Below are 17,093 nucleotides of genomic sequence, written 5' to 3' on the forward strand. Positions count from 1 at the left end.
GGTTAGACCCTGACCTAGTTTGCAGGTCACTACTGCTATTATACAAGAGCAAGACATGTCTATATTTCTTCCTGGAGTTTGCTTTTAAACCTTTCTTTTATTATTTTTTCTTTTTTGTTGTTTTTTTGCTTTAATAAACCAAACTTAACATATGCTTGGTTGCCTCTAGCACCTGCTTTTCATTTTCATTGCACTCACTTTGACTCTCAGATTACATCATCCCTTCTTCAAAATTAAAAGGATTTGACATCTGCCTATAAAACACTACTACAGTGGTCATTGTCGAATTTTCAGTTTGCATAATTGCTATATATAAACTTTATACATAAGGTTTTGTCGTGGTTTAAGCCCAGGCTGTAAATCAGAACCACGCAGTCCACTTCCCCCCCCACCTTTCTTCCCTCTGTTTCTGGAGGGACGGGGAGGAGAATCAAAAGAATGCAACTCCCACGGGTTGAGATAAGAACAGTTTAATAACTAAGGTATAACAGAAATCACTACTGCTACCACTAATAGTAATAATGATAAAGGAAATAACAAGGAAGAGAATACAACCGCTCACCAACAGGTACCTCGCCCCCACCCCGCAGTGATCCAGCCCTTCCGGGAACTCTCAGTTCTACCTCCTGGGCATGACGTGCTGTGGTATGGAATACCTCTTTGGCTAGTTTGGGTCAGGTGTCCTGTCCCTGCTTCCTCCCAGCTTCCCCTCCTCCCTGGCAGAGCATGAGACTCACAAAGTCCTTGATCAGTCTAAACATCGCTGTTATCAGCTCTGTTCCCAGGTCGAAAGTCAAAAACACAGTGCTGCAACAGCTACTAAGAAGGAGAAAAAGTGACTGCTACTGCTGAACCCAGGACAGGTTTATATATATAAGGACTATGAGAATGAAGACCTTGGGCCCACTGTAGGAGAGGGTCTGGTTCTAGACCATCTTAAGAACCTGAACATACACAAGTCCATGGGATCTGATGAAATCCATCCGTGGGTCCTGAAGGAGCTGGCGAATGAAGTTGCTAAGCCACTGTCCATCATAGTTGAAAAATCGTGGCAGTCAGGTGAAGTTCCCAATGACTAGAAAAAGAGAAATGTAGCCCCATTTTCAAGAAGGGGAAAACGGATGACCCAGGGAATTACTAGACCAGTCAGTCTCACCTCTGTGCCTGGCAAAATCTTGGAGCAGATTTTCCTGGAAGGCATGCTAAGGCACATGAAAAACAAGGAGGTGGTTGGGGACAGCCAGCATGGCTTCACAAAGGGCAAATCGTGCCTGACCAATTTCATGGCCTTCTATGATGGGGCTACGGAACTGATGGACAGGGGTAGAGCTGTTGATGTCGATGTCATCTACCTGGATTTGTGCAAAGCGTTCAACACTGTCCTACACGACATCCTTGTCTCTAAATTGGAGAGACATCAATTTGATGGGTGGACCACTTGGTGGATAAAGAACTGGCTGGATGGCTGCACGCAGAGAGTTGTGGTCAATGGCTCATTGTCCAGCTGGAGACCAGTAACGAGTGGTGTCCCTCAGAGATTGGTGTTGGGATCGGTCTTGCTCAACATCTTTGTCTGTGGCATGGACAGGGGGATTGAGTACGCCCTCAGCAAGTTTGCCAATGACACCAAGTTGTGTGGTTTGGTTGATGCGCTGAAGGGAAGGAATGCCATCCAGAGGGACCTTGACACACTTGTGAGGTGGGCTGATGCCAACCTTATGAAGTTTAACCATGCCAAGTGCAAGGTCCTACACCTGGGTGGGAGCAATCCCAGGCACAGCTGCAGGTTGGGCAGAGAAGAGATTCAGAGCAGGCCTGCAGAGAAGGACTTGGGGATGTTGGCTGATGAAAAAATGAACATGCGTCGGCTTCAGTGTGGGCTCACATCCCAGAAAGCCAACCGTATCCTGGGTTGCATCAAAAGGAGCATGACCAGCAGGTCGAAGGAGGTGATCCTGCCTCTCTACTCTGCTCTTGTGAGACCTCACTTGGAGTATTATGTGCAGTTCTGGTGTCCTCAACAGAAAAAGGACATGGAACTGTTGGAACAAGCCCAGAGGAGGGCCACGAGGATGATCAGGGGACTGGAGCACCTCCCGTATGAAGACAGGCTGAGAAAGTTGGGCTGTTCAGCCTGGAGAAGAGAAGGCTGTGTGGAGACTTCATGGCAGCCTTCCAGTATCTGGAGGGGGGCTAAAGGGATGCTGGGAATGGACTATTCATTAGGGACTGTAGTGACAGGACAAGAGGTAAAACTTAAACAGGGGAAGTTTAGATTGGGTATAAGGAAGAAATTCTTTATTGTGAGGGTGGTGAGGCACTGGAATGGGTTGCCCAAGGAAGTTGTGAATGCTCCATCCCTTGCAGTTTTCAAGGCCAGGTTGGACAGAGCCTTGGGTGACATGGTTTAGTATGAGATGTCACTGCTCATGGCAACTGAGTTGGAACTAGATGATCTTAAGGTTCTTTCCAACCCTAACTATTCTATGATTCTATGATTCCATACATAAAACAGATATGGGGTTTGTTTTGATTTTGTTGTTGTTGTTGTTGTTGTGTTTGTTTTTGTTGTGGGGTATTTTTGTTTGTTTGTTTTGCTTTTTGATTTTTTTTGTGGTGTTTGTTTGTTTTGTTGGTTTTCAGTTGTTAGTTTTGTTTTGTTTTGTTTTCCCAAGGAAAATATCACTTTAGTATAGCAAGTGCTCTGTTGGCAAATTTTGACATTTTAGTGAAGACTAGAATCTTTCCTTTTCTACATTGTACAAATCAGACAGTTCTACATTACAGGAAATGCAGCCATCTCAAGGACTGCAACAGTCCTGATCCCTTATTATGGATGTTTTGCAATGGAAATACTGTTCAGAATTGTGGATGTTTCATTCCTCCAAATATTTGGCTTAAGGCATCAGAATTTGTATACATAAAATGTCAGCATTGTCTCAGTTGACTAGTCATTACACACGCCTGACTTTTTATGCCTAGAAAACTAATTTGTCTTTTTTTACTTTCTACTTTCACCCTCTATAGTCTTTGAAGTACTTTATGTAAGCTTTGTTATAGGATGCACATAGATGTATTTAGAGAGTAGTAATTTAAACATATGTAAGTTGAGACCAGTAACAAGTGGTGTCCCTCAGGGATCAGTGTTGGGACTGGTCTTGTTCAACATCTTTGTTGGTGACATGGACAGTGGGATTGAGTGCTCCCTCAGCAAGTTTGCCAGTGACACCAAGCTATGTGGTTTGGTTGATGCACCGGAGGGAAGGGATGCCATCCAGAGGGACCTTGACATGCTTGTGAGGTGGGCTGATGCCAACCTTATGAATTTTAACCATGTCAAGTGCAAAGTCCTACACCTGGGTCGGAGCAATCCCAGGCACGGCTACAGGTTGGGCAAAGAAGAGATTCAGAGCAGGCCTGCAGAGAAGGACTTGGGGGTGTTGGTCAATGAAAAACTTAACATGTGCCGGCAGTGTGTGCTCACAGCCCAGAAAGCCAACGGTATCCTGGGCTGCATCCATAGGAGCATTAGCAGCAGGTCAAAGGAGGTGGTCCTGCCACTCTACTCTGCTCTTGTGAGACTTCACTTGGAGTATTGTGTACAGTTCTGGTGTCCTCAACAGAAAAATGGCATGGAACTGTTGGAACAAGTGCAGAGGAGAGCCACAAGGATGATCAGGGAACTAGAGCACCTCCCGTATGAAGGTAGGTTGAGGAAGTTGGTGCTGTTCAACCTGGAGAAGAGAAGGCTGCGTGGAGACCTCATAGCAGCCTTCCAGTATCTGATGGGAGGCTAGAGGGATGCTGAAGAGGGACTCTTCACTGGGGACTGTAGTGACAGGACAAGGGATAATGGGTTAAAACTTAAACTGGGGAAGTTTAGATTGGATATAAGGAAGTTGTTTACTGTAAAGGGTGGTGAGGAACTGGAATGGGTTGCCCAGGTAATTTGTGAATGCTCCGTCTCTGGCATTGTTAAAGGCCAGGTTGGATAGAACCTTGGATGGTATGGTTTAGTGTGAGGTATCCCTGCCCATGGCAGGGGAGGTGGAACTAGATGATCTTAAGGTCCTTTCCAACCCTAACTGTTCTATGATTCTATGATTCTAAGTCATAATTTCCTAAAAAAAGGGTTTTTTTAGGGTTTGTGTTTCATTAATGATGTTCCAGAATGCCATTATTAATCATATGTAAGGACCCACATATTTAGAGTAGGGTTCAATCTCTTTTAAGTCTGAACCACAGAACACACTACTGGTAAACTGAGTTCTCTATGGGACAAGGGGAAAAAACAGGCATCCTGGAAGGACACACAGCAGAAACCTACAGATCACGTACATTGTGATCATAAATACTGACAAATTTAAAGCAAACGAGAATTAATTAAGAACTAAAGATAACATTTTGAAGTCTATACCTTGAGGACTGATCAGACTTCTTACATTCTTACAGGTTCTGAAAAACTAAGATTTTAATTCCTGTGTCCTTCCGTTGAAACTTCAAAACAGTTTGAGAGTTACTGACTTTAGCTTGAAAGCTGATTTTCCTCCCATTCTTGAAGTTAAATTCATAAACTATGAAAAAGTGATGTTAGACAATGGATTTACAATGGTACTCTTTATCTGGGAAGATATTTAATAGTTTCTGGAAAAAAGAAATATAGCCAAATCTCACCATTCAAGCTAATTCGTGTGACCTTTCCTAAAGGAGCTCAGAGTAATTTAAATGCTGAGTTGAGCTGTAGATGAATTGTTCAACTAATTAGAGACCTTATTTCAGGTACTATAAAGCAGTAAAGAAAGATTTACTTTATATGCTCTTGCTGTAGAAATAAGCTGGTGTTGGTCCTACTATTACCTGCTGTATACATGTGGTAGGTTGACTTCAGCCAGCAGCCATCAAATACCTTAATTTTGCTCATTCTCCTCTCGCACAGAACAGAGAGAAAATAGAAGGAAGGAGAGAAGTCTCAGTGATAGAAGTAATAACAGTGTAACAGAGAAAAAAAAAGCCAAAAGGCAAAGTTTTTTGCTGCTTCCCATCAGCAGGCAGAGGTCCATCCATGTCCTGAGAATCAGATCCTCAGCGTGTCTAATAGTTACTTAAGACAAATGCCATAACCACGAGCATTACCCTTCCCTCTACCTTTCTCTGAACTTATATTACTGAAAGTGAAGGTCAAATGGTATGGAATATCCGTTTGGTCATTTTGGGTCAGCTGTCAATCCTATATCCCCTTCCCAAACTCTTGCTCACCCCCAACCTATTAGGTTTTGGCAGAAGACTGGGAGATGGAAAGTCTTGCAATGGCTGTCAAGCAATAGCCAAAACATTGTGATTTAGCCACAAATGCACAGCATTGCACCATATGGGCTGCTATGAAAAAATATTAACTCCATCCCAGCCAGACTTCATAGAACATGCAATCGTTTGAAGATGTGGAAGAGAATAGACTCTAGCCAAAATCTCTTGCTTGCCTGCAAAAGGTATAATGCGATCTGCTAAAATAGGAAAACAACTTAGGTAAAGTTTATCTTACAATAGAAAAACTTCTACAGAATAACACAATATTTTACAGGAAAGCTAATCACAATATCAATCTGTGCTTTAGTTTGTGGAAACTTGTGATAGGGTGGTTAATGCCTCTTATTACACATCCAGAAGTCTGTGTTTCACTGTTGCTCTTTTTATCTTGTTGAAGATTGCTTCTAGCTGATTCATTTGTAATTTTGTCATGAAATTAAAGGAAGCATCATACTAAACATTTGGTCACCTTTTGTGCACCTGGCTTCAGAAATGGAGCTGCTGCACACAATTTCAGTGCCTTAGTGCCCCCCTCTGAGAGCAATGAAAAGCTTTCAGACTCTTTACCCGCTTTCATATTTTTATATATGTTTTTGTGCCTTATACTCTTTCCCTTGAGAACAGCTTGTGGTGGATTAATTTTGAAGGAGGGTCAGGCTCAGAACAGCCTTTGGCAAAAGAAGAAGAGAAACCAGGATGAGAAAAGGACAGGTAGATCGCTTACCAGCTACCTTCTTTTCCCACCTTGGTGTTTCCTCTGCTGTTTCTCACTCTCTCTTGTTCTCTCCACCTCTCTCCACCTGGCATTTTCAGCACTTTCTTAAATATGTTTTCTCTGAGAAACCACTATTTTGGCCAATAGGCTCAGCTGTGTCCTGCAGTGGGTTCGTTGGAGCTGGCAGGAGCTGGCTGTGTGTCACAGAGCCACCCTTGCAGCCCCTGCTGCCAACACCTGAGTACCTTCATCCAGCACACAGGGAAAAAGTGAAACTATCCTCCTCAGATAGAGGTGAAGTCCTTCCATGTGTGAAAGTCAGGTGATCAGGGAAGGAATCAGCCAGATTTAGTTTGTTTTATGGACACTTTTGGACAGCAACCTATTATAGTGGTTTAAACTTCATATCCAGTCCATTTTTTTGTTAAAATTGTTTTTAACATTCTGTATTTCATATGTAGGACCTCACAAACAATAATACAGTAAAGAAGAGTTTCATAGAATAAAAGAATCTTTAGGGTCAGAAAGGACCTTAAGATTATCCACTTGCAGCCTCTCTGCCACAGGCAGGGACACTTCCCACTAGACCATGTAGCCCAAAGCCCTGTCCAACCTGGCCTGGAATACTGACAGGGAAGGAGCATTTGCCACTTCTTTGAGCAACCTCTTTCCAGTGCCTCACCACTCTCACAGTAAATATTTTCTTCCTTATACCTAACCTATATCTCCCCTATATAAGTGTTAAAATTGCTAACTTCATATAAGTTGGAGAAATAAGATTTAGACTTGAGTACTAGTGTTCTCTCTTTTTCCTGTGGTCTTCCTTCCCTTTCTTTTCTCACATGACATTGACAAGTGGATGGTAAGGCAACTGCTGAAAAGTAGCAACGAGTTAATGCAAAATCTGTGTCTAATACACTGACATTTGATCTGATACTTCCAGTGTTAATTTTGGCAAGGATTTGAATATATTACACAAATCTCCCTAAAACTTTAAGTAATTTACTTTTTAGTGCAAAACTGACCACATATTTGTATTTTTTTCATGTTATTCTCAAAATCTTTTTATGGGAAAAGAAGAAAGCACACAGTAAAGCAGAAATAAGCAAACAAAAAAAGTATTCTTATTCTAATTAAGACCTTTTATATTGTAACAAAAATACAGTAGAGCTATTATTAGTTACAACGATACTATCGCTCTCTCAGTCTAAAACGCAAAACATATCTCATTAACAATGCTACAGGTGAAAGCCATTATACTAGAAATACTTTGTAGTACCTGTTGTTTTCAGGGTTCTCTGGGTCTCGAGATTGATAGTTTCAGTTGAGCAACACCTTCAAGAAGTCTAATTTTATCCTGGCTCAGTTCTCCTTTTCATTGCATCCCAGTGACAATGCAGAAATAATTTGTTCTTACAAAACGCAAAAGTTTTGTAATATAATAATAATTTTTATATTTTCCTTTTTCCTAGCAATACGTGTTATACCACACATATACAAAACTTGGGAAAAGTAAAGCAAACTAGGTAATAGTCACCTGCTCATTATACAATTCTTGTTACAACTGAGATAAAGCTCCAGTACAGCCAAGACAAAACTAGAAAAAACCAGGCAGTACCTGACCTGAGGTTTGTGTTGTATCTTAGCAAAAAATCTGTGGTGTGTTACCAGCAATGTTAATCCTGTATTTATTGAGCAACAGGGCTACATTCGACAGATTTAAATTGTGCACCACATTGGTACTCATAGAAGAAAAATAAACCAGACCATTTTTTTGTCTCTAAAGGGAGCTAAACTGCTAGTTCTTTGTAGCAATGTGAATATAAAGGTATGGAAAGTACTTCAGTTAGAAGAAAAAATTATTTACACATTAAACCCCTAAGAGTAGGACATGATTCTTGATGACTTCAGCATTGAAAATTGTGGACATTCCTCATAAATAAACTGAGGACAAAGATAGATAGGGATCGTACACATGTTTCTATGATTGCTGCAAAAATATCATCTGATCTGTCAGTACTAGACATTGTGGTAGTGTGATCAATGCCTACAACATATGCATGAGAGAGCTTTAATAAGATTTTAAGATGCAAAAGTGAAGCAACTTTTTGACTGTGAGAAATAAAAATTGACTATGGAGAAGAGAAATATTGTGTAGTATTCTAAATACAATTTATGTAAAACTCAAGTCATCACTTTTATTTTATACTGTGATCAACAGAGACCGACAAGATTAATTTATTTTTCAGGGGGAAAGATTGGTACTGGTGACTTAATAACATGTTCCTAAGTGTTAATTCTAGTAAGTAAAGCAAAACTGAAGAAATGCTTTTAGAATATAGAATATACAAGGTATGACAAGAAGGCAAAAAGAGTTAGACTTTTGTATGTTTCATAAATGAATTATATACATGAGGAAATATCTCAGGGATATTGGCAGCAGCTCAAAAGTAACAGGTAGAGACACTGAATAGACAAAGAAAGACTGGAAAACTGATAAAATCTGACAAGAACAAAGGATGGACAAAAACTTTGGTTGTGTGAACAATGTGTACTTTGTACTTCAAGATGCTGAAACTACAAAGGCTGCTGCAGTATACTGTCTCCAAACTTCCAACAGTCCCAGGATGTTTGGTCGGTAGAATAGGTATCTTGTTTATGTATCACTGCTTAGTTTTCCACAAATTGCAAATACATCTGGTAAAGCTTGCTTGTTAGAGGATTATCTTTGTCCTTGTTGTTGACCACTCATCTAACCAATTCACAGATGTATCGTGAAAAATACATTAGCAGGTTAGTAATCCAATTATAATAATCTTCAGGTATTAAACAAAACAACAGAAGATAAACCAGAGAGAAACAATGGAAATACGTTCAGAGCTAAAATCACAGGTAAACATCTGAGTGAAAGGATAGGAAAAGAAGATCTAGAGATAGAGATTGTGCTGCCAACTTCTACTTTTTAATTTTAATTTAAACTTCAAACTATAAATAACTGACTGAAGCCTGTCTTAGGGTAGTCTTTCAAACAACTGACCTATCTACTAATCTATCTTATCATTTATGTATCTATTTATTTTAGTAGGCATTATTTTGTCTACCCAATTATGTATAGCATATGCATATAGACATATAGATATATAGACATATACACTACACAAAGACCAAGAAAGAGCTTTGGCTCTTTGACTTCCTGTATTGAATTATTACATTAGTGATTACAGTGGTGCTGCAACTAGAGTCTGTAGCTATGGGTCATTCATCCTCAGTGAGACTGGATAATAAGAGTAGAGGATGCTTTATGGATTTTCACCACTAGACAGAAAACACATTTCCAGCTGGAAAGAGCTTCATTCTTCAGTACAGAATGTTATAATACAGCTCAGTAATATCTAATAGTGCTGTTCTTATCCCATTAATATGACTACCTTGTGATTTATTTTTCTTAAATTGAGCTTCTAAAAAAAAAGATAGTCACTCCTTATTTCCTTTGTAGTCATTGAAATAGTTGTGATGAATCATTCTTTGAAGGAAGCTATTTGTGTTTGTTAACTATAAACAAAGCCTAGGATTATTAGATGAGAATTAGACATCAGATTTTGAGATGTCTACAGTTCATTCCACCCACATACTAGAAGCAAGTATATGACAGAATTGCATTTAGCAAATCTAGTATAAGTATTTTATTATAAAATACCACAGTGCCAGATTTATACAGAATTGGACAGAAGGTAGAATCAAAATCAGTCCATTTCTTTGCCCATTTTATATTCAATCATGTTCAATTTGACATAATTTTCCAATTAAGAATGCCCTTAACATTCAGGGTGGGATTCATCTCAACTAACTTACTAACTATGTCTGAGCTAGTCATGCTCTGTCCCTGTACAGTATCCATTGTAGTCCGTGGATGGAAATAGTATGACACAGTTCATGTAAATAAACATATATTCACTGCTGCTGATGTGCATTGTACCTGAAAATTCCTATTACTATGGACTATTAGGAGGGCTCACAGCAATCAACTGAGATTCTGCAGGAATCTAGATGTTTTAAGAATTCCAACCTCAGATCCAGTGAGATTTTATTTGCTAATTAATTATTGAATTCATGTTGCAAATTTGTGCCAAACATGAAGCAACTTAAAAAAAAAAAAAAAAAAAAAACAAAAAAACAAAAAAACAAAAAAACCCAGTAAAACACCTGCCATATAATCTCCATTTATCTTTAACAGTTTGAAAATGTTCCCATTGAAAATGACGAGAAAAGTCATGACTTTGGGAGGATTATTTGGCCGAAGTTATTAAAATGTCTTCAAAGAGGAAGACATAAATCCAAGCAAAAGATCTGTCTACACAGGAAAATAACAAAAAAGCTGATCATTATGACTAACTTTGCTCCTAGTTTTCATGCTGTAACTCAAATGAAACATAATACAAAAATTAGTCAGTTCTGTTTGCACTTGCTTGCCTAAATGTAGATAGCTAGTTAAAGGAACAGCTATTGTTGCTGTAGACAAGCTGCTCTGTAAAAATTAATTATAATTATTAAGAATAATCCTGACCTGGGTCACAGATGTAACAATTTAACTTCCATTGTAGACATTAATCAGACAAGTCTTTCTTTGTGAGACTGTAAAATCAAAAAGCCTACTCAGTTTGATGAAAACCATGTGAGGTTTTTGCGTGATGGAGCTGTTGAAGAGAGATGCTTGTTTATAGTTAGTTATTTGTTGTTGGTTTTTTTTTTTTTTTTTCCTCTATGAGATTCCTGGTGCAATGTAGGAGGGATTTCAAGTGTTTTTTAAAGCAAAATGAAGTTGCAGGTTGCTTCAGGACATTCTGGGTTTAGCCCAGGATATTTCTGATTATAGGAAACCAATTTCGTTCAACAAAATATCTTTGGAAATATCTGAGTGCTGCAGGCAAAAATGTGCTGGAGGGCATGGAAGGGAATGGGGCTTTTTTTTCTTAACAGAAAAAACCCCAAACAGTAGCAGTCATTTTTCTCCTTCTTAGTAGCTGGTGCAGTGCTGTGGTTTTGACTTTCAGCCTGGGAACAGCGCTGATAACACCGATGGTTTTAGTTGTTGCTCAGTAATGCTTACTCTGACCAAGGACTTTGTGAGTCTCATGCTCTGCCAGGGAGGAAGGGAAGCCAGGAGGAAGCAGAGACAGGACACCTGACCCAAACTAGCCAAAGAGGTATTCCATACCACAGCACGTCATGCCCAGTATGTAAACTGGGGGGAGTTACCTGGAAGGGCTAGATCGCTGCTCAGGCTGGGCTGGGTGTTGGTCAGCAGATGGTGAGCGGTTGTATTCTCTTCCCTTGTTATTTCACTTATCATTATTACTATTGGTGGTAGCAGTAGTGGTTTCTTGTTATACCTTAGTTACTGGGCTGTTCTTATCTCAACCTGTGGGAGTTACATTCTTTCCATTCTCCTCCCCACCCCTCTGGGAGAGGGGGGAGGAATAGGGGGGAGGGAGCTAGCGGTTGCGTGGTTCTGGGTTGCCGGCCAGGCTTAAACCGTGACACAGTTGTGTTGCTTTGTCAAAGTTTATTGCTAGGTTTTATATATAGATGAAGATATGGTTACTTTGTGTAAGTTTTGGCACAGTAAATATTTCTAAGTTTCAGAAATATACAAGCACTTCAAGCTTCAAGCTTCATACTGACATAGGGATATCAGGAGACTTTCTCTGCAGACTGCTAACTGAATAACTACCAGTATCAGGGGTTTTATACATTTTATGGCCTGTAACAAAATTTGGAAAGAGAAACTTGCATTCAAATAGACTGGAGAGAAGCTTAAACTTGTTTTTAGCTTTTTGGGCACAAGATATACTCCTCTAGGAAGATAATTGATTTTAAGCATACTTGAACGATATTGTCCTGGTTTTGGCCAAGATAAGAGTTAATTTTCTTTCTAGCAGCTGGGTTCAGTCCTGTGGTTTGTCTTCAGTCTGAGAACAATGCTGATAAAACACCAATGCTTTAGTTGTAGCTAAGTAGCATTTACTCTGATCAAGGGCTTTTCAGTCTCATGCTCTACCAGTGAGGAGGGGCACAAGAAGCCAGGAGGGAGCAGAGATGGGATAACTGACACAAACTAGCCAAAGGGTCACAGCACATCATGCTCAGTATAGAAACTGGGTGGAGTCACCCAGAGGGGCTGCTCAGGTCTGACAGTGAGTGGTGAGCAATTGTATTGTGCATCATCGTTGTTCACTAGGTTTTTTTTCTTTCTTTCTCCTTTTGGTTTTATATCTCTCTCCTTATTATTTCCCTTATCATTTTTGTTAATAATAGTAGTATTTTACTGCACTTTAGTTATTAAACTGTTCTTATCTGAACCTACGGGCTTTACATTCTTTCGATCCTACTCTCCATCCTGCCTGGGGAAGGAGGAATTGGGGGGGGGTGAGCAAACGGCTGTGTGGTGCTGAGTTACTGGCTAGTGTTAAACCGTGACAGGGACAGGTATGTAATTTTTTTGGTTGGTTGGTTTGTGCTTGGGCAGGGTGAGGTGAGGGTGAGGTTGATCACTGGCCTCATTTTATACATAGTCCACATCTTGAAGTCTAGAAACACCACTGCAAATTTCTTTTGAAGTCTTGCTGTAAGAAGACAGATAATGCACAGTACTTGTCAAAGAAATATTTTCTAATAGGCTGTTTGAAACCTTTATTGAAGCACGCAAACTGGAAAGATTTTTGCCTGAATATAATTTAATATCAGCTCCCAAGGTTAGGTCAAAAATGTTTTCATCTAGATTTGTGCAAAGGACTGTCAGAATTGTCATAGGACAGTAATGCATTTTGGCCTAATACTAGAAAAAAAAAAAACCTGAAATGATTAGTTATTCTGCCAAAGTACAGTCACTCATCCATGGATATCACTGGAAAGCATTCACTAAACTATTCAAATGTTCCCAAGTGTTTCTAAATACTGGGCTGGATGACTGCACAAATAAGAGTCATGCTTTGCAGTTCTGTGACATTTCGTCTGTATCTTTAAAAATCCCTGAAGTAGTAACTTGCACCTTTGAGACATTTACAAGTTAATTCAGTCCTTCCTTAAGTGAAATAAAGGGAATTTTTTAGCTGACTATGCCAGAGGAAAGGGAAAATTAATAGAGCAACTGAAAATGGCTTAAAGAAATGCATGTTGCACCTAAGTTTCAATTTAATCAGGATGTATCTGTCAACGGTCAGTGTCCAAGTGGAAACCAGTGATGAGCGGTGTCCCTCCAGGGTCCATACTGGGACCCATACCATTTAATATCATCATTAATTATATAGATGTGATTGAGTGCACCTTCAGCAAGTTTCCAGATGATACCAAGCTGAGTGGTACAGAGAACATGTTAGAGGGAGGGGGTGCCACCTAAAGGGTCCTTGACAGGCTTAAGGACTGGGCCCATGCAAACCTCATGAAGTTCAACAAAGACAAGTGCTACATCCTGCACCTGGATCAGGGCAACCACTAATATCAATACAGACTGGGAGATGAACGGGTTGAGAGCAGCCCTGCACAGAAGAACTGGTACCTGAAAAATTATTTGTGTGCTTACAGCCCAGAAAGCCAGACACATCCTGGGCCTCAAAAGAAGCATGACTGGCAAGTCAAGGGAGGTGATTCTCCCCCTCTGTTCTGTTTTTGTGAGAAGCCATCTGAAGTCCTGCATTCAGCTCTGGGGCTGTCAGCACAGGAAAGGCATGGACCCACAGACTGTCCCCAGAGGAGGTCCTGGAAGATGATCAGAAAGCTAGAGCACTTCTATGAAAAAAGGCTGAGAGAAATGAAGCTGTTCAGCCTGGACAAAAGAATGCTGAGAGGAAATTTTATTGCAGCTTTCCAATATATAAAGAAGGCTTATAAGATGAAGAGAGATCTTTTTACCAGAGCCTTTAGTGACAGGACAAGGGCAACAGTTTTAAACTGAAAGAGGGTAGGTTTATATTGGATAGAAGGGAGACATTTTTTTATGATAAGGTGATGAGACATTATGACAGGTTGAACAGGTAAGTTGTAGATGCCCCATCCCTGGAAGTGTCCAAAGTCAGGTTGAACAGGACTTTGAGCATCCTGATCTTGTGAAAGATATGCCTTTCAACCCAAACTATTCTGTGATTCTCAGTAAATTATTGGACACTTTAATTTTCCCCATCTCTTGTGCTTCCCATCTCATGGAGTCAAATATACATAAGTATGCAAGTATTGACTCAAGAAATATTGGTACACAAATAACAAACAACATACATCCTCAATATCCATAATTTTTACCATATTTTCAGTAATTTATACTACATATAATATTTTAATTCAATGAAAATGTGTTAACAGTCATAGTGCATGTATTTATTTCTTGTATTTCACAATATGTAATACTTAAGATGCTTCTGGTGATCATCTTGCATTCTGAAACACTCTGGAAATGTTGTGGGTTTACTTAGTCAGCCAGGTACACAAAATAATACATGCATACTTAGCCATATGCATCAGTCAAGGCTTAGTAGAAAAAGTCACAGAAACAAACTTTCAAGTTATGTTCTTGGGGTTTATATACTTCTATTATCCTTAGAGGCTGAGAAAAGGCAAAAACATTTTTCGCAGATCAGTACTTGCTTTTATTACCTGTACGTTTAAAAGCAGAATACAGAGAGCCTTACTGGTAGCATTGCTGGTGACTATTATCATGTGGGAACAAGTTTTCATGGTTTGATGGTTGCTTTACATTTTATATACATTGATTTTGCATGCAGTGCTTTTGTTCATCTATAAGAAGACATGTATAAAGCTTTCATCATACACTAGCCAGCCCATATCTGCTTCTGCCAAGATTTACCATCATAATTTGCCAATTTCCCCTTCAGTTTATTCTCTTGACTATCCCAGGTAGGACAGTTATTGCTGCAATACAGATTGCTTTGCATATATTGTGATGCTCAGTAAGTAATGGTATACGTAAATTGCGTGCTTGCTGTCCAGAGGAAGGAGCAGAGGAATCATTTTTGGCTTTGGCTAATCAATGTCTTTTCTGGCATAAGCTCACATGCTAGTAACAGAAGAAGCACTGTTAGCTAGTTGCGAAGGATAGCATAGCGTTCAGAGGCATCCTCGTTTTCCCACAGTTTTTTAATAGTTTCATTCCAAGGACAGCTTTCTGGAGACAAGTGCAAAAGCTAGACAAGAGACAGCACATTATTGGAAGAGAAATGGATGTAAGGATGGCACATTAGAAGCAAAGAGACAGGCTAGACAGATTAGACAGTCACAAGGGCACATTTTAGTTACATTTACAGTCTCTCAGACTAAGGCCATGATTGTGATCTAACTGCTGACACACATCAATTAAGTGTCAGTGAAAGGGTAATCAGAACCACTGAATTCAGTGAAGTTGCTCTTGGTCTACAACAATGCAGCCTAGACTAGAAGTTCTAAGATTGTATTAGAGATTTTTAAAAAACCCTTGATCCTCATTGACATGTTTCACATGGAGTTTCTTACATAAATGGGTTATTCAGGAGAAAAAAAGTCTAGTTCTCCCACACTGAAAGGGGTGTTGCAGTGACCAGCTGAAGGCAAACACATAGGAATTAAATTAACACACTTTAACAGTCTTTATATCTCTGTTGTATTTCAAACAATAAATTTTTCTCACCACATAGCCTAGTCAAAGGTCTATATCACTTGGTAGAGAGAGGCAGTGGTGTAGTAAAGTTTTTTTATCCAAATTCCAGCAGGATCTCTCACCCCTGGTTAATTCAGTGTGTTTATCTATTTATCAGCTGCCTTTTAATAGGACACATATTTCATGTATGTATGTTAACCTGCAATATCTGCTGCAAGATACTTTAAGTTGCCAAATATTTTGAGTGTCTTGTTAATTGGCTGCTGCGTGTATACAATATCACTGCAAAGGAACTGCAAAGCTGCTAACTGTGAAAACTAATAATTGCTGCTTATCTGTTAATTTGAAAAATGTTTAATATGCAAATTATAAATAATTCAAATTTAAAAAAAAGCCTTAAGAAAAAAAACCCTCTAAATAATAATTAAAATTTTATATTCATACTTCAAAAAGGAAAGTTTATGTGTAACCATCTTGGAAAGAATTGTGACAATCGCAGAATAACAGCTGTATATTGGGTCCAATAAAATAATCAAAGTAATCAACTAAATTAACAGAATGTGATACACCTGTTTTTAACACACAACACACAACTCAATTTCAAAACAGAGGAACGTAACATGAATATCCAGAAATCCATATAGAAGCATGCACATATGGGATGCAGCTCCTAAAAATGCACCTGTATGCCCAGCTTCAGTCACTGGATTCTGTTTGGAAATGGGTCTTCATGTGTTCTGTATTTGAGTAGGTAGATATGAGAAAATGATGTTAGCAGGTTTGCCAGAGCTTCTAATCCAATTCATCTTATTAAGTTCCGCAGAACTCACCACCCTTGGCTTGTTGTCTCAGAACACTTAATTAATTTGGCCCCTATTTGTGGTTTTCAAGGGAAAGATGCCTAGCTTATTAGCTAGCTCTAAAAAATTATAAATACAGTGCCTAAATACGCATATTCATGAATTTTCTGCTAGGCGCTATTGCGACAATGTAAAAGAGATGAAAAGCCCTTTTATGATGATTTCTTCAGCAAGATATAATAATAGGAGCACAACAACAATAGGATTGACTTTCCCACTTTTTTTTTTTTTTTTGTTAACCCTGCCTGATAAAAATTCTTTTGGGAGTTCAGCTGGTTGATATTGATTAGAGCTCATCGTAGACTACACTAATCTGGTTAGAAAATCAAAAGGCAGAACAGAACATGAGCACAAGAGGCATTCCAGGCCTAACTAAAAGTGTGTGCATCTAAAAGCAGCACAAATGAAGGAATGAACAGAACATTAATTTTGCACATTTTTTGGTGTCTCTCTAGAAATTTATCATGCTTTATGTCAATGCCATTTTGTTTTTTTGGTTCTTACTGTTTTTTGTTTAAATAATTAATTAGCCTTATTATATTAAAATTTTATTTTCAAATTAATGTATTATAAT

Source organism: Psittacula echo, assembly GCF_963264785.1.
Source record: "Psittacula echo genome assembly, chromosome: 3".
In the NCBI taxonomy this organism is placed as follows: Eukaryota; Metazoa; Chordata; class Aves; order Psittaciformes; family Psittacidae; genus Psittacula; species Psittacula echo.